Here is a 21249-nt window from a genome sequence, read left to right as displayed (position 1 = left end):
CATAAGAATTTACCCAGTTTTCTTAGTGACTGTCTTCTACAAATTCCTATCCACCAAATAAATGCCAACTTCATTTTTTTTGGGGGGGTGGGGGGACAGAGTCTCACTGTGTCGCCCAGGCTGGAGTGCAGTGGTGCCATCTTGGTTCACTGCAAGCTCCATCTCCTGGGTTCATGCCATTCTCCTGCCTCAGCCTCCCGAGTAGCTGGGACTACAGGTGCCCACCACCATGCCCGGCTAATTTTTTGTATTTTTAGTAGAGACGGGGATTCACCGTCTTAGCCAGGATGGTCTCAATCTCCTGAACTCATGATCCACCCTCCTTGGCCAATTTCACTTTTATTCTTGCTTTGATTGACCATGCACTATGCCATAGTGGTAAGAACATAACGGAAGAACTTATCTATGAGTAACTTCTGGCTTCACTGCTTATTTATTGGAACATTTGGGGAAAATAACTAACTTGTGAGCCTCAGTTTCCTTGTGTTCCAATGAATTTAACAACATCTGCTCCATTTACCAACTTCACAGGATGGTTGAGAGAATTAATGTGATAAGTTGGTTAAAGAAATTCACATGCCAGCAATTGTCAATGCAGAGGGGCTAATTCTCCTGGAAAGGATAGACCTAAATTTCTGGGCAGTTAGAAAAAGGATTGAAACTACATTTTTATTTGGAAAGCAAAGCTCAACTAAAACTTCAGTGTTGATTATCACCTGGTGGCAGTTCCTCAAGAGCAGATTCCTCATGGGAAAAGTATTTAGGTTTTTCCAAAGGGGATAAGGTTTTGCACAATGCTAGCCTATGTAAATGTAAGATCTTAGTCCTGTGATTTCCCTTATACTTAGCATTCTTATTTGTCTTATGTTAACAAAGGTGCATGTTATAAACAGGAGGGACTTCTGATGCTGCTTTAAATCTGGTGTTTTTGTTTGTTTGGTTGGTTGGTCAAAGTGACTTTCACAATTAAAACCTTGAGCCTGACTCTCTCTTAGTGACTCCATTCCTTTGAGAGACTTCAAAGGAAACTTAATAGAATCATGGCATTCGAGCAGGAAATCCAAAGGAATGGCAATCAAACAAGAGGCTTATTTTATTTTTTGAGAACAAATTTTACAAATTTCATCCTCAGTGGTAGAAACAGTTTTGTTGGCTTGACTGCAGCTGTGATAAACAGAGCACTCCTTGCTGTTTTGCATGTAGATGTTTATGCATGACCAGGGAAGTGCTGAAGCATTCCTCGTTAACTCACACACCTACAGCTTTCATAAAATCTAAGTGAAAACAATCAGTGCAAAAGGTTTGAATTCTGAGTCATATATCAGCGTTCTCAACCCAAGCTCCACATCATTTAGTGAAAATACTGTTATTTCTTTGTAAAACATTACTGTTTTTTTTACCTGCCTCTATTTTTCCATAAGCATTATTTCTCCCTGCATTTAAGGAAGAATTTGTTATGATGGAAAGCACTTTATTATTCTTTTAGCTAAGTAAAATTGGGTTGACTCCATTGTTTACAGTTTGTATGACTGGGGCAAGGTATCTTACCTGTTTTCTACTGTAAACTGGATACAACCTCAGAGCCTTTCTCTGAGGAATGAGAAGTCAACATGTGTAAAGCTCACGGGATATCATAGTGAATGCTCTATAAATAACTTAATTTCTCTCTGGATTTTTTTTTTTTGGTCTCCTAACTTATCTATTCAAGCTTTTATTTCATTTTGATTCTCAGTTCCGTTTCTCAAATTTCAGATCAAGGATGCTTTAGAAGTAGAAGTAGCCTATTACAACATTCATCTTATGGGCTCCGGGAAAACACCGGGTGGGGCCACAAAGCTGAAATGATTTCCCCAAGATGAGACAGAGAGTCTCAGAGCCAACCCATTGTTCCTGATTCTAAGACTAGTGCTCTTGCCATTAAAAAATATTCAACTGTTTCTTTAACTGATTAGCAGAACTTATCTCAAGACTACTTTGCCTAAAATTATCTGTAAGACAGTTACATAAGCCTTTAACTTTAATTTTTTAATACCAATCCAGGATCTTTTCAGTTACTGGAGCTTCATTGTAATGCTATCTTTAGGGCACATGCCAATAAAAAATATTTGTCAGAGGTTATTTACAAGAAATTCTTTTGCTACTTTGGTAATAAATTATTCTGAGATCCTTAGATCACATGCAGTATGGGCCAACCCTTAAAACACTTATCACAACCACAAACTCTTCTAAAAACTGACATAGCACCTGCTGAGCAAGAATGCCTTGGGAAATTCCTTATCCATTCTTTGGCTACAATTCCTTACTACATTTTGGCCTCAGCTAATTGGACCAGAGGGTGAACACCTGACCAAAGGCAAACACTCCATTGGCTGGTCAGCATCCTATTAGGAGGCCTGAAATGAAAGCTTTGACCGATAAAAATCAAGATAACAGGACCAATTAGATACTATCTCAGAGTAAAAAAGAGTCAAAGTCAGCTAGTTTCTAACACATGCTATGATCCACACTTCAGATTGGAGTCTGTGAAATATGCACCAACTTCAAGACAATTCCGTGGTAAAACTGGAAAAAATTAGTCATTAAGACATTAGCCAGGATGTTAGTGGTATGAGAGTATATAAACATGCAGACTTAAAATTAAAATACATAGCCTTTAGGCTTTGACCTAGATATCTCAACAAAGTGAACAAAGAATAACATTAAAAGTAAATAAAAGATTGAGGCAGGAGGATAGCTTGAGGTCAGGAGTTTGAGATTGGCTTGTGCAGTACAGCGAGACCTCGTCTCTACATAAAAATGTTAAAATTAGATACAAATATAAGCCAGTAAATAATCTTTGATCTTAAAATTTCTAATTTGGAAAAGTGTCATTTGTATGGTGTTCCATATTATTAACGGTTTCAAACTTTAATCAGAGATATCTTTCCTTTTCAGGCAAGGCACACACCATGAAAGATACTGCTAAAAGTTTTTAATATTGCCGGTAATGTTATCAAGGTAATTAAAGGGCTCGTAATAATATTTTGTAATAATGTCTGAATATCTTAGTGATTAAATTTGGAAAAGCCAAACTAGACAGAGAATGACAGTGAGAAGGGTAGATAGCACAGATTCCAAGGTCAGGCGTCGTTCAACAGTTGTCCATAGAAAGTCTTTGTTTTCATCAGGATATATGAGTTGGAAAATTTCATGATCGTGGATGAAGTTTTCTTTGTACTTTCATGCAAAACTACCATTTAAAATTTGGCAGATGTTTAAAAATGATGTTTTTTTAAAACTACCATACCAGACAATGTCATTTGTAAATCAATGTGGAATTAAAACATTTTGAAAAGATGCCCATACCAGACCTCCAGATTTTCTCCACATTTGAGTAACTTGGAATTTGATTTTCTGCATAGCCTGTTAGCCATTTTGACTGAAACAGGACCACACCAAAAGCAAAGGCTGGTTGCTTCAGTCCAGAGATGTGCCTCCATAGAAGAAAGACTTTGAAAAAAGTCTTAATAGATTTTAGGAAAATAATTTAAAATCAACTCTTGGAGAATTTAACTATGTTCAGATGAACAGTTTATTGCTTGATTATTTTTCCCTTCTTATTCTTCCATGTGGTTTTATGCAGAAGTGATCTGGTTGTAAAATATGAAGAGATGGCAATAGACTCATTTGGCATTATTTGGATCAAGCAGCTGGTTGACTTAAATCAGTTCTATCACTTCTCTCTACCTCCATGCCAATCACTGGTCCAGGCCACCATCTCCCTCACCTGGGTTACTACAGCAGCTTCCAGCTGGTCTCTCTGCTCCTCTTCTCACTTCTCCAATCTGTTCTCGATGAAGAAGCACAAATTAAAAAATATTAATTGTATCACGTCACTCGCTTTCATTCATTTAATGAGCCCTAATCACAACTCTTTAGCTTCCTGCCACATTCAGAGTAAAACAATTTCCCATTCTGGCTTTTGGGCTATCCTTGATCTCTCCCCTGACTCTTTCCAATCTTGACTCCTCTTTCCCTGGGTCACAGTCCTCCAGCCCCACTGGGATCCTCTCATTCCATCCCTGGAGCATACAAGCTTTTCCTCACCTCAAGGCTATGCACATGTTCTTTGCTCTCTCTACTGATGGTCTCTCCCACTCCTCTCCTTTTTTTCTCAAAAAGAAACTCCTCTTCTTTTCAGGATAATGTCAACTCTTCAAGTAAGCCTTTAACATCCAGCTAAAAGATCCCGTCCATCTCAGTCCCTTGCTGGTTATCTTCCCAGCACATATCACAATTAAGAATGGCTCTATTGCTTTATTGTGTGTTATCCATGGGAGCTGACAAATGTCTGTCCTCTTAACTCATATCTTCCCAGCATCCAGCAGACTGCCTTGCCCATGGTAGGTATCTAATAGGTATTTTTTGAATTAATAAGTGAATGAACAAATGATATTTTCCTTTCTCAACTCTTTGTCATCAATCTAATCTGAAGGTTGCGGATATTCTAAATACAGTTTAAACAGCCTTATATTTCTTTTTTCTTAATTTTTTTGTTTTATTTATTTTTTTATTAATTTTTTTGCACACAAAACAATAAACATTTTCTAAAAGTACATACAAACAAACAGATGCATATCAAACATATTAGGAAGGTTGCACATGGGAAGACGGGGAATAGAAATGGGGGGTGGGAATTAAAGAAAATAAATGAGAGAGGGACTTTGTGTGGATCAATGATAATAACTCAATCCTCTATTTGACAAAGAAGACGGAGAAGGAAGAAGAAGAAAAAGAAAGTGGGATAAAGGATCAGAAAGGGAGGAAAATAGAAAAAATTAGAGTATGACTCCAGGGTAGACCTGTTTTGTTGTCGCTGGGTTGGTTGGTTGGTTTGTCTGTTGTTATTTCTTATTCTCAGAAAATGGCCAAGATATACTTCTGGGGCTGAGTGGCTAGACCTGTTTTCCTATGGGAGGGTATGGAGATTCTAGCCATGTGAGATAGCCCATATTTTCCATCTTGCATCATGTCAGCACTCAGCAGTTTTTATCCCAGTCTTAGTATAGCCCTGAAATCATGGGAGAATATGAATACAGTGAAGTTCAGATGGAGGGTGGCTCAGAATAGGTTCCCTGGACTAGACCCCAGCAACTAAAATCCACCTAGTCAGGCCAATGGGAAATGGGCACCTCCTGGGCACATGCAGGTTGCTACAAAGAACTCAGATTGAGTTTAGGAGCTACTCAGAGGAACCTGGAACACAACACTGCATCAGCCTGGGAGAACACTTCCAAATGCTGAGAGCTTTCCTTACTCCAAGGGCATGTTTGTGAGCTATACTATCCAACCCCCTAACCCCTCATACTTGGGGAGATGTAACTCTGAATGGCACTACATAAGCTCTTTCTCTCTAGTGGATATAGACTGAGATCTTCCATGGGCAAATCATTTTCTAAAGAGATATGTCATTTCATAGTTTCTTCCTAGATTTGAGGGGATGATGTTATCAATTGTCCCTTAGCCTTTAGAAGAGAGTAGCCTAAGTTGAAGAGTTGCTTTTGTCATGCTAACCAACAGCCAAAGCAGCAGGAATTGTGTGATCCAGGGGAACTTCAGGCAGCCTAGGAGGTGCAGAAGTTTATATTCTCTCCCTGTGGTCTACGGAAAGGACTTTCTTATACATACACCCCCAGGGGAGTGGATAGAGTTTATCACATAAACTCCTCTAGGGAAGATTACTTAGGTAAGACTGGAAACTCAGAGAATCTGAGTAGGGCCAAAAGCCAGAAACTGGTGCTCTGAATTATAATCCAGATGTCCAGTGGGAAATGCAGCTTGGGAGTGACCTACACAAAAGTCCTCCAGCGTTTTTGTAGTTTTTTGGATCATTTACTTTAACAAGCTCTTCCCCCACTGCACTCCCACCTCTGCCTTTGTTTGTTCAACCTTTCCTATATTGACTTCAAATTAAAAATGAATTTTACAAAACATAACACAATAGAGATTCGATGGCTAAGTGATCACACAGCACTTGCCCTAAAGAATGAAACAATTAAAATCCCATCAGTCTTGATAACGTTTTGTACCGTGATGCTAGACTTCCTGTTGCTTTGACCTCTCTCCTTCCGGCATCCTGTCCGGGGACAGAAATGACACCACAAAGGTTTCCTGTGCCTGTCCTCTCCACTTCTGACCCCTCACTACATCCTCTCTCCATCTATTTGGAGAGCAATGATTTGGTTCCTTTGGAATTCCTCCCAGTTCATGTATTTGATGACACTTGTTGCTAATTTGGGATGCCGACAACGCAGGCGAAAGCCCGGCTGAGCTCATACCAGCCTTTAGCCTCCTATGCCACTAGCATACTGGCAAATTGGAAATGCAATATTCTTAGCTATTTTTGGTCATGATTTGTTGTGGGATCCCTTCTCACTGCAGTCTTCTTATCCTGGATATCTGAAATAAATTAATATCTTAAACTCTTTTAGATACTTTCTCTGTGCCCACTCATTTTGAAAACACCTTCTTGAAGTATCGTAAATCAGCGTCCTCCTGTGCAACTGTGGGAAGGGTCCTCAGGACAGAGGCTGAGGTCAAGGACTCCAAGTCTGAGACCAAGGAGCTACTATCTTTCTGTTTGCCCTGGTGCCATCAAAGCCTTCCTTTTCTTCCCCAAGCATCTCATGTCTGTAGAATTAAGATTTCAGCCCATTACATAACAGCCAATGGCCATGCTTAATGCTGTGGTCTGCAGAGCATTCAGTACATTGTTGCCAGCCAGAAGATATTAAATAGAAGTCACGACCATACTACCATAGAATAATAATTAAAAGAAGATGAGTCCTGTTGCCTTCGTGGTACTCTCCTCCCCATAATTTAGCAGCTGATGGGATTGGGAAGCCAGGACAGGTACAGAAATGGGGCCCCAGGTGCTGTCTGCATACCTTCCCTGCACCAGGAGGCCTTGGTTCTGAGCCCTGTGCTGTCTGCCTGCTGGCCAGCTGCCTGCGGACACCCACAGATGCCCCCCTGCTGCTCCAGACACACCACTGGAATTTATTCCCAAACAGCACATGTTGGGTTTACATTTTCATCCTCTTCCTTCTTAAGGTGAAATCTCCCATTTTTTCCTCTACTGAGAGACCCTACTAACTTACTTTATCTGAATTCACACCTGAACATGATCACTTACCTTTCAGAAGCCAAAAATTAATTACTGGCCTTGCCAAAATCTGCATATCCAGAGCCTAGAAATGCTAGAAGTGTTTTGCAAAGTTCCTGGCACAGAGAAGGCATTGACTGTGTGGCTTACTGAAGGGATGGAAGAGAAAGAGACAGGAGAGGGAGTAGGAAAGAGGGAGCGAGAAACATTCTAAAACCCAGAGACATTCTAATGTTAAGTCTTCCTTGGGTCATTCCAAGCCTTTCAAAGAGACTTAAATCTAAGAGAAAACTATAATTTCACCATCTTATGTGGTTATGTGCTTTTATGACTATCAAAGATATGGAGATGCCAGGAAGAACAGATTGAAAATAGCAGCAACAATAGCAGTACCTAAGAGTTATGAGAACTTTTTGGAAGGCACTTTGAAATCTTTGACATGTGTGGACTCATTGAATTTCCAAAGCAATGCCATGAATATAGTGAGTAATACTGTTATACCTATTTGATAGATGAGCAGATGGAATTTAGAGAGATTGAGTAACGTAACAGTTAGGAAGTTGGGGGGGGTGGTGTTGAATTAGATGTCACATCTACTTAGGGATTTCTTTAGGTCTTCTCTGAAGGCTCTATGACCCTTCTCTGTGGTTCCAAGTTCTCAGAATGTGAAGAATACAGGCTCAGTGTCAACTTTTCCTGCTGTCTTAACTTGAATGCTTTATGGTTTGATACCCTGAATCCTCTTTGCAACTCTACTTCAGTTGGGATCTCCTGGTGCCCAGCATACCTGTCTCCCTAATCCCACAGCCTCCTGAAACAGCCACATTCCTTCCCTGTATTGCCTCCTCATCTTTCAGTGGGGGGTGACAACAATTCAGGCTCTTTCAGTTGGGTGCCATCAAGGCTTTTTGGAGTTGCTGCCATGGAGACAAAGCACAGGTACTGTTTCCATTTGCCACCAATTGCTATTAAAAGACAGGCACGGGATGGGAGCCCAAGATGTTCAGTGAATCAACCTGGAACTTACCCCTTTTTGAAAATTCTAATAGAGGGTAATTCATGCATGTTTGTTGGTGAGCCATCTGCCTCAGGGACTGAGCACAGGTTAGATAATTAAACTCAACCTGTTCCTGCATGGCTGTCTGACTTACCATTTACCTCATTTCAGACTACTCGCCTCCAAAAACCCACTCTCCAAACTGGTTAACTCATTGTTCCCCCAAAACACCTGTCCTGCCTTCTTATTTTTACTCATGCCATCCCATCTACGTGGAATACCCTTACTTTACTCTCCCTCTCCAGATCCTTATCATTTGCTTCACAATATGTTCCCCAATCACCTTGCTCACAATGATTGGTCTCTCCCTTGGATTCCAATAGTAACGAATTCTATATAATTTGTCTGATAATTAATCATGTGCTGCCTTACAACATTCTACTCTTAAACAGTTATTTAAATCTTTAATTTTAACATAACTGTTTCCATATGTTTGTCTTATTTCCTTAATTGGAATATAAGATCTTCAAAGGCAGGAGATTATTATATAATTGTATCCCCTTTAGTACTTGATATGAGGCTGATTGTTCATTTTTCTTTTTTTTTTTTCCTTTGTTTTTGGCAAGCGGACAGCCAAAATTATAAAATTTCAGCCAATTACTTTGGTAATAATAGATCAATAATAGTTAAACATGTATGAATGAATGGAGAATGTGAGACACTTTTTAACCCAGAGAGTTGAGAAATGAGCAGGAACAAGAGGACTTTTAGGAGTCCACTGGCCAGGTCTCTTTCAGGAAGCTTTCAGTCTGCTTCCTTCCTTCCAAACGAAGACATATAATTCTAGAAAAATGCCTCCATAATTCTTCGCTTGTCTCTCTTTTTCTCTTCCCCATCCCTTCCACCTTGCAACATGCATACTTTATTTCTTCTCTTTTCCTTTCCTCTTGAGTCCTCATAAAGACACTCCCTAATGCTTTTACTGTGGCTTGACATCTTCCTCTGCTACTTAAGGCCAGGGACTTTGAACCCTCATTGCACAAAGAAATAATTAAAAAGACCTTAATGAAATTAGTATATGTGGTAGACAGCCTCTGTGATGACCCCCAAGGACCCCAGACTCCTAATATACACACCTCTGTAGAGTCACATTCCTCGAGTGTGGTCTGGAACCAGTGACATGTTTTTAACAAGTAGAAAATAGCAAACGTGATAGTATGGCACTTTCCAGATAAGGTTCCAAAGAAACTTTGGTTTCTGTCTTGCCTGCCTTCCCCGCCTCCTTTCTCTGAGCCTTCCCTCTAGGGGAAGTTCCTCTAGGGAACAACAACTCATATGTTGTGAACAGCCCTGGGGAGAGACCCATGAGGCAAGGAACTGCCAGTCCAAGGGCCCTGAGGTCAGCTGTGGGAATGAGCTGGGAAGCAGATTCTCCCCAGTTGAGTCCTCACAGCCCTGGCCAACACTTCATGGCAGACCCTGAGCCAGAGAACTGAACTATGCCACCAAAATTCCTGACCCACTCTAGCTGTGAGATTGAAAACATTTGCTGTTTTAAGCCACCAAGTTTTCAGGTAATTTGGTATGCAGAAATAGATAACTAATACAGTATTTTATTATGGTTAACCATTCAGAAAGCAGCCAGGATCATCTGAATGCCTCTAATGATGTTTATAACATTTTCCTTTTGTAAGCTTGAAAAACATAGACAGCTCATTTCAGATACAATAATTGAGTTGATACTAAGTGGTTGGTCCAGTTGCTCTATGTTCTATTGTCCGTCTTTGATCACAGTGAGTCTGGCTGATGATTAGCAATAGATCCAGAGCCGGGCCAAGATTTCACAGCTAGATAGATGTCTGATAAAATAAGCAGTGGGGAACAAGTCACTTAGCCTGCTCTGATTCTCAAGATGATCAGGGAAAAACTGGTATCCTCGGTGGCTTGGTCTCCAAAGTTCAGCAAAATTCTAGTAATTACTCAGGAAAGAACTAAGCTTTTGCTTCACTATTTGAGATTGTACCTTCCCTAGTCAGGATAAATCTCACTTGTTTAATGGACAAACTGGGATCAGCAAACCATAGCTCATAGGCCAAATCTAAACCACTGCCTGTTTTTGTAAATAAGGTTTTACTGGGACATGGCCACACCCATTTTTAGATATGCCTGTCGCTGCCTTTGTACAGCAAGGACAAAGTTGAGAAGCTGCAACAGAGTCGGTGAAAGCCACAAAGCCTAAATTTTTTATCATCTGACCCTTTGCAGAAAAAAATATGTTAGCCCCTGCTCTAAGACAGTGAATTGCAAACTGTATTTGAAGGGGCACTGTTTCTACCAAATGACATTAAATGTTACACGAGAAAACAATAGATAGGTTCCAAATGTTGGGAAATACTGGGTCATACAAAGTTAAACAAGTTGTTTGCTGCAGAACTTCTCTGAGCTCTTACTAAATCTCCAAGAGGAGGACATGGAATGCTGCATGTTTTACAATTTTTTTGACCATAAAGCTCTTCATTTCAGAGAGCATCCCAAGAGACTAGTGTCCCATTCCCTGGGAAATGCTATTCTAGTCCTATGAGAGCAGCAGTTTTCAAAGCATTAACTTTGCAAAATATGGAGTAGACATAAGCATCACCAAGTTTTGACTTTTAAAAACATCCACAACAATTGGAAAATACACCAGGAAATGGCCTTACTAATCGTGAGCTCAGCGTACAACGGACATTTGGAAAGTCAGATAAACAGAAACATAAAGTTGCTTGCTAGTAGCAGGCTCTGTTTTTGCAGAGCCAGACATGCTCAAAAAAAAATCTTAAAGTTGAAAGGAGAACAACCTGATATTTTACTTCAGTAGATCTCAAATTTTCTACCACAGAGCCGCCATACTTCATGCCATGAGGTCTCTGCCTGGGAAGAAAGAGGGTCTAGGTTTTAACAGCCAATTTGGGAAAAAATATGGGTTTTGCTACTAAAATTTACTAGTCCAACCTTTGTTCTAGAAATCAGGAACACATCTCTAGAGGACCAAAAAGATAATGGTCACAGGTAGCCAGCCATGGACCGATGGCCAAGTTTCAGACCCATGTTATAACTTTCCCCCCCGCCATACTATCCTGCTTGTGGCCTGTAGGACGCATTTTCTGGATGACTGGCCAGGCTAGGGGCCTAGCCCATAAGCTTGGGAAACTGCTAGCTTACTCACAACCTTGTCTAAACCAGCGCAGGATAGGGGAAAAAACACCAGAAAGAGTTTGGTGAGTTCAAATGAAGACAGTAAATTACAAAGTAGGATGGAGAGTGAGATGTTTCCTATTGTCTCAGAACCATGGTCAAAGTCCAAAGGTGAGCTTGAGTTGTTGGTGATAAGCATGTGTCCATAAGGTTTACTAGAGGCTCCATTTCTGAACTGTCCCCAATGAAATTAAGAAAAGAATTGAGTTGGGGATGGGAGAGTGGTAACATAAAGTTGCTTGCTAATAGCAGGCTCCATTTTTGCAGAGGCAGCCACATTCAAAAAACATCTTAAAGTTGGAAGGAGGACAACCTGATATTTTACTTCAGTAGATCTTTGGTGAAGTGCATGCTAGTGAAGAAAGTCTTTTCTCTCATGTCTTTGTAATTGTGGCTGGTGATGGTGCCTCTCTCTCCTCAAAACCAAGTAAGGCAATCTCCAAGGGAATCCTGAATAGATGCTGAAGGTGACCCTAAGAGAGGTAGACTGGCTGGATACATGCTAAACTGCAGATTTTGAGGTCTTCTCTGATGACAGGAGTGGGGCATTGAGAGACCATACTAGGAAATGAGGGGTAATGCACACTATCGTTTTTATTTCCTGATGCCTGCTAAGGTGAGAGGAGAGAAGGGTGTGTATTAGATATATGTCACCTGGAGTTTTGGGAAGGTGCATGTTTGAGTATAGAAAATAGTGTTCACTTAGAGACCAGAGATTCCTGAAGGTAGTTGCTCTAGGTCAGTAGCCCAAGTCAGCAATGGCTCGTCATGCAATATACCTGGAAATGAGATATGGGCAGCCCCATCCCATTTCAAGGCTCTGTGGACCTGGGAAATACAAAAGAGGACTCCAGTGGCTCCCATAGCTCCATGGGAAGCAACATGGAAGCTGATGATAAGAGCCATAGAACCATTCAGGATAGCCACTGGACCAAGCAACGGGAGACCCAACACAGACAAGGAGTTGGAGATGTTTATCACTGCTCAAGGCCAATATACAACTGCCCTCTCTGGTGGAGGTGGAAGTTCCCAGTGATGGAGGGGGCCAAGATGAAGCTGAATGCTGTCCCTCAAACACACCACTTCTATGGAGGCTGCCAATGAACTGAGAGCACCAACCTCAGAAAGGACTGGCCTGAAGCAGAGCTCGACCAGGACAGCTTCCTCCCACCACACATCAGTCCATCTGTTTCTCATCTGCTGACCATGCCACGATGGACCAGAATAGGATCCAGGAGGCTTCTGAAGTCTAAAGAAAGGAGTTCAAAGAGAGAAGGAAAGATGTAAGTACACGAAGAACAAACCACCAACCTTCAAGCCACTGGAGTCACAGACTGGGGGAGTCAACACTTGTCGGGGAGGACACAAGCTCTGAATCTGATTTGAGACTGAAGTATCAAAATACATAGGACTGAATCTTAAATAACAAAGTGAACTGTTCTAATAACCAAACGTGACAGGAAAGTTAGAGGAGCAGGCCAAATTGCTGTTAAGGGAGTTACTTTCCAGCAGGAAAGGTGGGTCAACATATCCTCGTTGAAAGGGCTGTCATTGTATAAGTGTAAAACTGTTTCATTTTTATACCCATAACATGTTGAGACTCCCTAATAAATTTGTTACATAAGGTAAACACTTTGGACATAATTTTAATGCTTTCATATTTCTAATGCTTTTCTTCCAAAGGATTCTGAAGGCAACATGCCAATATTTTCCCCATTCTGCAAATTAGCACACGGAGAGAGTGGTGTTGGTTATCAAAGGGACTCAATCTATCTACAGCCTTCTGTCTCATACTCATATCATGAGGCGGCTCACTCCCCCTCAGACCCAAATGCGATCCATTTTTAATTGGGAACAGAACTTTTCAATTCTTGAGCCCAAAACAAATTAAAAAGTAGAAGGAGGAGGAGGGGAAGGAAAAGAAAAAGGTTTCCTTTTCCCCTAATTTGAGAATCTGTGATTTCTCACTGGTTTTATCAGTACCAAGATTTTTTTGTTTTGTTTTGTTTTGTGGGGTTTTTTTTTTTAATGATTCTTTTCTCTTTTTTTTTTCACAGTTCTCTATTCAAGACTAAATTTATCTGCTTTAAAAAATCCATCTGGCTTTTGTGTTATGGAAGCCCACACAAGCCTGCACCAACCGTTCTAGAAGCAACAAAGAGTTATCAAATGGAGTAAGTTTCAAATGAAGGGACAGCAAGTTAATTAAGGCCTGAGTTTCTTAATAAGGAATGAAGCACAGTGGAGATTTGAATGATGCCAAAACACATGAAAGTTTCAAAGACTAAAACAGTTTGTGAGGAAGAAAAAAAGAAGTGACTTGGCCAATTTTTTAGGTTCTACCCCCAAAATAAATATATCTATTCCCATTTGTATCAACAGACAAATGTAAATATCACTCAAAGAATCTCAAACTAACATTAACATGAGAATGAAATATAAATAATTCTGAACATAAAGCCTAAGTATAAAACATACCAAAATGTAAATATAATAAAACTAGGAATAACAACATTGCATTACATTGATTGTTAAGAGATTGTCACTGGTTTTCTTCAGAAACTTTAGGCAGATTTTCCTCTTCTATAATATTCTTGACAAAGTTTAATTTCTTTCAACCAATGGATGAACACTGTCCAATAAAATGAAACCTTTCTGCAAAAAAAAAAATTATTTTGTTCAAGTGATCCTGGTGCTAATGAGATGCATTGTTATTAGGCTTTATTTTTAACATTTTTATATCAATGTTAATGGGCAAGAAAAATGGGGAAAATCTCTTAGGAAAGATCAATATATTTCTAAGTTATTGGAAAGCCTGTAGATTTAAAATGTGCATAATATATTCCTGCTATACTGGCATGATCTAGGGAGAGGCCCTACTAAACTAAGAATTAAGGGATCTGAAAGCTCATTTCAATCCTGCCTCAGATGTTTTCAGGGAGATGCTTTAGCACATGATACCTCGGTTCACTCCTCAGAACAAGAAAGCTGTTGATAGCCACACCAAATCCTGCATGCCTCTAGGAAATGAATTAAGAATTCATGTGTGAAATGTTTCTTTCAATTTTATAATGAAATGGCATCTTATAATTGTATGATATGGCAAAGTGAAATCAGGGTGTGGTTATGTTGAAACGTTTCTGTTTCTTTGGCTAAACCAAAGATAAACAAGCAACTTTTTCTGAAAGCAGACTTCCTTGGGGGAAAATCAAATTGTTGCAAATTATAGAAAGGGAGAGAAGACAGGGAGATGGATGGAGAATTTTGAGGAGGGCATAGACCAGACAGGCTCAAAAAGCTCAGTTACCATCCTGTTAAAATATAACCCACAAAATGTTACACCATAGCATTCTTCACAGCCATCTGCTTCTGCCATCAACTTTGATTCCCACAAACAGATTTCAAAAGTTGAATCTGGCCCTCAGTGAGTTTAGGAACATTCAGCAGGACTATCTGTATGTGATCAGAAAATTCACCAACTCTCTATTCCTGTCTCCAGAAACAATCTATCTCTCATCCTTTCCAATTAAGGCATAATATGGTCTTATAATTCCCTGTAGCTTTTCACATCCTTCACAGGGCCTAGCAGAAAATTTAAATACAGTTTGCACTCCCATCCTTTTCTCTCCATCTCCACTTCCACCCCTGCCCCCAGCCCTACCGTGTCAAGTCATCTTTCCTCAGCTGGATGACTGCAATAGTCTCCTACTGGTTTCCTGTCCTCCACTCTAATCTCTTTCCCACAGCCACAGTGAACTTTGTCCAAAGGAAATCAGATTGTGTACTCCCCTGCTTAAAACCTTCCAATGGTTTTGCATTGCACTCTGAAAAAAAAAAAAAAACTAACTCCATATAATAGCTGCCAAGATTTTATGTCAGTTAGTCATTGCTGCATAACAAACCACCCCAAAACTCCATGGCATAAAACCACAACAATTATTTATTTCTTATGTATCTGCTTAGCTGGTATAGGCTGGACGTGGGCTTATGCACGTATCTTTGGGTTGGTTGGGGTTCTATTTCATATATTTCTCTTTCTCTTACCTGCAGACCTTATGCTAATAAGCCAGTCTTTTAACGAGGATTTTTTTTTTTAACAATATTGACAGGCAAGCATGATCTGGGAGTGGATTTACCCACTAGGCACAGAAAGCACAATGACTAGGGCCTGCAACACTTTTAGGAGTCCAGATAATTGCTTTAATTTATTTTAAAATCAGGAGGAAAACTTGAATACAATATTAATGAATATTTACAAATAAATGCTCTAATATATTTATCTTTATACCAATGCAGTTTTAAAATATATTTTTGAATTTTCTTTATGGAGGAAGTGGCCTGGAAGGTAAAAATGCTGAGGACCACAAAGCTCATAATGCAGGCTTGCACAATCCTAGTTAATCAAACTTGAAGCCTAGAAAACTGATTGTTGGTTCTCTGTTCTCTTACTTAAGTAAGCCATGGAACATCATGAAATGTCAATTTTCTCCCTAAAATAACAGGGAGGTAACTCGCAAGAGATTCGCCTATCCTCTATAAAAGTAGAGTACCCCAAACATTGGGTGATTCCTCCTTATAGTCATTAATTTGCTCTACCCTGGAACTCTTGGCTGGTTTTGCTTATTATGAGAGACACAATTTTAAAACAGTATTGTTCTAGGTCTGTCATTGCTACCATGGGTCATAATATAAAGGAACAATATGGGGAGTTACTTTAGTCCTATGCAAAGAACAGAAGAAGACTCTGTTCTCCAAAGGTTTATACCACTTTCCAGGAGTCTCCTTTACATTTTAATTCTATAAAAGTCCCATTCATATTATCAATTCTATTAGGTTTATGGAAATCTAATGCTGGCCAAACATCATGAGACTCAGAGGGGACACAAAAATAGAAGTTACTGTTTGAAGAAGAGAAGCAAAACGATTCTTCCTCTGTAAAGATAATTAGTTTCGGTTCAAAAGTAAGAACTTTATCTTGCATAGTCTTGTCATTCTCACAAGAATAAATGTGCTTAGTGACCATCTATATATATAGTTATTCCATCCATTTTAAAAGAAGCCATGTAATTTTTTTAGATCACTGTACATAATACATTCCAATGTTAACTGTGTCCTTGTGAAACTCTAAATTAGCTTTATAATCTTTAAAGTATTTTGACATAATTCTTTGCTTTTTTAATGGATAGTTAATTTCCTGTTTCCATGTAACCCTTGATGACTCTGTGAAAGCTTGGATTACTTTTCCTCTCTAGTTCCCAAACCACAAATGGGAAAAACTGCAATCCTGCAGTGGCCACATCAGCTACCTAAATATTTTCACAGATTCTGAGATTTGTTTCCTTGCTGAACTGGGAGAGAAACTTTCATGGCATTTTACCCTCTGGAATATAAAATTAATTTAATCTTATCTTTGTTTACACATACTTCTTGGTACCCAGCAGTCCTAAAATACCTCCATGGACTCCATAACGATATGACTTTTCATGGGCTCCACTTTTGGGGGATCCATGTGTCTTGTGGCCCATGAATTGGAGAAAACATTTCTTCTTCCCTAACTCTGAATCTCATGCCTAAAATTTCCTAAACTTAGGCCAGTCATCTATTCATCCCTTCGTCGTACTTCTGAGCATGACACTGAGATACATCTTCAAATAATATGGAGGGAGATTTTGGAACGCCCAAGCATGTCCTCTGTGGCATCGACTCCTGGGCAGGAAGCGTGGGTGGCCTGCTTAGGGTCACCTGTCAGGGTGTCTGGTCTAAAAGAAAAAAGGAAGAACAGGCTTGAATCTCAGCAAGGCAGCCTCTTCCTCTCAGCTGTCTCCTTCACTCTAAGGAAGGGGTCTCTGATTTACCTGGTGGAACTTAAGGTAGTGGTTGTCAAAGACAGGCCCTGAGCCAACAGCGATATCACCCAGGAACTCATTAGAAATGCATATTATCGGGCTTCACTCCAGACTTCCCAAACTGGAAACTCTGAGATGGGGCCCACTGAACTGTGTTTTAACAATCCCTTCAAGTGATTCAAGTTTGAGAATCATGGGACTAAGATGTTTTTATTAAAACTGAAAGTTGAACCCACAAATTTTTCACTTGGCCCCACCAAGGCTTTATTCAAATCTATGCTTCCTGGTCCCTATTAGATAGCTCTGTTGCAGGTGCTCACTGCAACCTCTGCCTTCCTGGGGCACAGGTAGTGTCAGAAAAGGATCCTTGTAAGATGCATGCAAAGTTGGCTTCAGTAGCCTCCTGTATTTCCATTCATGACTTCTATCCTTCAAATTCCCTTCATGAGTTTATGTTGTGCTCACAAACAACCCCCAAATCTCAGTGGTTTAAAACCACAGGGATTATTATCAATCATACCACATGTCCAGCGTGAACCAGTGGGAGGAGGAAACCTCTGTCCATCACGGTGATCCCCACTGTGGGACCCAGGCTGGTACCAACTCATATTTTGCCTGTGAATGTGGCAAAGAAAAACAGTATGGCAAGGTACAGAGTGGCTCATCAAGCTTCTGTTCAGAAGTGACACACAACACTTCACCTCCCACGCCATTGGCTAAAGCAGATAACATAGTTATGCCTGGTCTCAATGGGGCACTAAAGTTTAATCCTCCCCCAAGGAGAAGAAGTGTCTATTGCCAAACAATACTGCAATTTTACTCCATCCTCCAAAGGGCTATACCGTCAATGTACAATTTCAGACTTCGTGCTGGACAATGGAAAACCGTGTTTTTGTGTGTGTGTGTGTGTGCACGTGCACTCACACGCGTGCACACACATGTGTGTGATGTTGAATGGATCCAGGATGAAGAGGGATTCTCTGGGAAACCTACTTCCTGTTGGCTCTCAAGCATAGTCATCGGGCCAATTTCGTAAAGGACAAAAAACAGTCACATTGATGGAATGCCATCTAAGTGCTGGCTACTATGCCAGACCTTTTCTATTCATATTCTCTCTCAAGCTTCACAGAAACCTTATGCAGGAGAGAAAGGAACTAACCTTGTTCAAAGAAGCCAAGGCCCAAAGCAATTTAGTAACTTTGCTGTAGTGACAGAGGATGTGGTAGCACTGGGATACTAAGTTCATGAGGACCCACGAAGCTGGATCTACTCCCAGGAAAATACAGAGCTGAAGGGGAGACATCTCCCTCCCATGTAACAAAGAGAATCGTTGATTCTTCTGCTGACCTCCATGTTTCTGGAGATCCCCACTGGTGCAAAATTGGCCTCTAGTCATGGTGTACAGATCAGTCTTAGTCCAATGTGATTATTACAGGTTGAACATCCCAAATTCAAATCCAAAATCTGAAGTTATCCAAAATGTGAAACCTTTGTTTCTTCTTTAGAGACAGGTTCTCACTCTGTTGCTCAGGCTGGAGTGCAACGTGGTGTGATCAAAGCTCATTGCAGCCTTATACTCCTGGGCTCAAGTGATCCTCCTGCCTCAGCTTCCCAAGTAGCTGGGACTACACATGCATGTAACCACATCCAACTAATTTTTAAATTCTTTGTAGAGATGGGGTCTTGTTATGTTGCCCCAGCTGATCTTGAACTCCTGATCTCAAGCAATCCTTCCACCTTGGCCTCTCAAAGTGTTGGGATTATGGGTGTAAACCACAGTGCCTGGCTAAAATTCAAAACTTTTTGAGCATCAATATGATGCACAAATGAAATACTCACTGGAGCATTTCAGATTTCAGATCTTCAGATTTGGGATGCTCAACCAGTATAATGTAAATATTCCAAAGTTTAAAAAAATTCAAAATATTTCTCATCCTAAGCATTTCAGATAAGGGATGCTTAACTTGTACTATCAAAGTGAAGCTGTTTCTCTCTTATGAATACAAATTTTCAGGATTTTAATTGAGAAAGCAGTTCTTCAAATACAAGTAGAGAAAACTTTGTTATTCTTATTAATGAGTATCAAGAAGTCTGCTCAAATCTAGAGTGTCCCTAGATGAATGAAACCAACAAACTAGTTTAATGAAACCATGAACTCTGCCATTTTAGAAAAATAAAATTAAAAAACCACACTTTATAGCTTTATTTGAGGGAAGCTCTTTCATTTACATTATTAGTGGTATATCAAAAGAAAACTTCTTTAGCATATTTCACTTTCGAAAGCATTGCACAACAAGCAGCAATAATGCACGTTATAGTGTATCACTGGTGGAGAAATTAAGAGGCAAAGACATCCAAGAAACAGAACCCTGCAAATCAGGTAACAAGCAGCTAACTTTGTCAACACTCAATCCCAAAGTGCTTACCTCACTCAGAAACGGCACCAAAGCCCTTCGTGCAAACGCATCATGAAATTATGTCGATGTGATGCTGAACTCAGCAGCTCCATCAGCAGGACACCAGCTGACTTCAAATGTCTCCCAAGAACACCATGAGCTAATGACCGTGAATGCTATCCAGGGTCAACCCTGCAGCATCCCAGGAGACAAACGCCAAAAGCCCAAGAAGGATGTAATCTTTCAAAGAGTGAGTCACACTCACTGAAGTGGCTATATGGCATAGAGACAACGAAATATTTATTGTTCTGTAATATTCAAACTGTCACAATTAGAAAACAATTTCGAAGAAATTTGTTGGTTTTTATTACCAAGCCCATTAGAAGTACACTTGGAAGAGAAAAAGTCTTACTAACTGAGGAGAAATGCCACAATAACACAGCATTGTAGTACAATCATGCATTTTTCATTCAAGCCCTAGGAGTGACTTGTGTTAACATAATATGAGCTTGGAAGATCTCAGATATAAGTTATGGAACTAACATAATCTCCAAGTCAACTGCCTATAACGTATTCACTTCTTTACAAATTCTCTAAGAATGATAAATCCAGCCTGACTTTAATTACTATGGTATCTTTCTATATTTTCAATAACATACATATATAAATCCTAAAATCCAACAAATAATAAAGCAAAAATCACTGAATACACATACAGTTTTAGGGAATACTCTGAACTGGCTGATAGTCCTATCATTAGCTTGTTAAAATCTACAAGCTCAGCCTATAATTTTTCCTTTACTGAACTTTAAACTCCCGCTCCATCTCAACAATGATGCTGAACATGTTCATATATCACATACGGTATATCTCTTCATGTTTTCCAGATGGTATTGGATAAAATGGAAACAAAAGAAAGATGTCGCAAAGAAAAATAGATGTTTTTCTACTTTCATTCTTAACACAGCTTCTCATCTTGTAGAGAAAAATATAAACCCATACAGAGCTGATGGAGAATCTCAAGAGGTATAGTTCATTTTGAGGAGATACACATTGGATCCATAGGTTCAGGCTTCTCTTTTGTCCTCAGCCAATCTCAGCAAACTAAGGGTATGGATTTCCTGAACTCAGATGTACAGTATCATTGGCTTGTGCTTTCAGCAGCGGTTTAGTGGAGTGGTTTGGATATAATTAGACTCATTCCAGTATTTGTCCCTACAATGATCCCCATGCTCCAAGGAAAATATCCACAGTTACAGCAAGTCAGTTTTTTTAAGGTTTGCATTTATAGACCCCAAGACATTTAAAACATAAAATTATCAATTTTGAACAAATCAGAAAAACATTTGAATACATTATTTGAGAAATAAAAATGCTGAGTTAGAACATGACCTTTCAAAAATTACCTGGGGTGGGGATTTGACTTTTCTCCAAGCAGGTGACCCTGAGATGATTTTTTTTTTTTTCAAAAAATTTGGATATAAACACTTACGACTTACAGGTCATTTGTGAGGCAAACACACAAAATATAAGTCTTTGAATGAAATATATTGCAAGGATGGCAAAGAAAATTAACTTATTTAAAGAGGTGATAAATATTATGCACAATCAGTCCCTCTCATTTCCAAATAG

General features: G+C 39.7%; 1 long non-coding RNA gene across 1 annotated transcript; it reads right to left on the bottom strand.

Moving 5' to 3' along the window:
* Nucleotides 1–1070: 1070 nt before the first annotated feature.
* Nucleotides 1071–19832, bottom strand: LOC116468078 (uncharacterized). The gene is made up of 3 exons (XR_004247986.1): nt 19648–19832; nt 12495–12624; nt 1071–3824 (listed from the first exon to the last, which is right to left on the bottom strand). It is a non-coding gene; the product is annotated as an uncharacterized LOC116468078 (long non-coding RNA).
* Between the last annotated feature and the right edge of the window lie 1417 nt (nt 19833–21249).

This window comes from Hylobates moloch, unplaced genomic scaffold (assembly GCF_009828535.3).
Source record: "Hylobates moloch isolate HMO894 unplaced genomic scaffold, HMol_V3 SCAFFOLD_5, whole genome shotgun sequence".
NCBI classification, from domain to species: domain Eukaryota; kingdom Metazoa; phylum Chordata; class Mammalia; order Primates; family Hylobatidae; genus Hylobates; species Hylobates moloch.
The sequence above is the reverse complement of the archived record's forward strand: the minus strand, read 5'-3'. Positions and strand labels throughout refer to the sequence as shown.